This window comes from Corapipo altera, unplaced genomic scaffold (assembly GCF_003945725.1).
Source record: "Corapipo altera isolate COAL_440 unplaced genomic scaffold, ASM394572v1 60218, whole genome shotgun sequence".
In the NCBI taxonomy this organism is placed as follows: Eukaryota; Metazoa; Chordata; class Aves; order Passeriformes; family Pipridae; genus Corapipo; species Corapipo altera.
In genome coordinates, this window is record NW_020887056.1 from 2,018 (window position 1) to 2,285 (window position 268).

Below are 268 nucleotides of genomic sequence, written 5' to 3' on the forward strand. Positions count from 1 at the left end.
GGGAATAAGGAGGTGTCCCAGGGAACCAGGAGGTGTCCAAAGGGAATGAGGAGGTGTCCAAAGGAAACAGGAGGTGTCCAAAGGGAATGAGGAGGTGTCCCCAGGGAATGAGAAGGTGTCCCAAGGAAACAGGAGGTGTCCCCAGGGAATGAGGAGGTGTCCCCAGGGAATGAGAAGGTGTCCCAAGGAAACAGGAGGTGTCCCCAGAGAACCAGGAGGTGTCCCCAGGGAATGAGGAGGTGTCCCCAGGGAACCAGGAGGTGTCCCA

The 268-nt window shown here is 57.8% G+C and overlaps 1 protein-coding gene across 1 annotated transcript in view; it reads left to right on the forward strand.

The window, feature by feature from the left end:
* Positions 1-268, forward strand: part of LOC113941449 (rap guanine nucleotide exchange factor 3-like) — a gene marked incomplete at its 3' end in the record, with an annotated part of 4,255 nt that overhangs the window by 1,647 nt on the left and 2,340 nt on the right. The window lies entirely within an intron of this gene.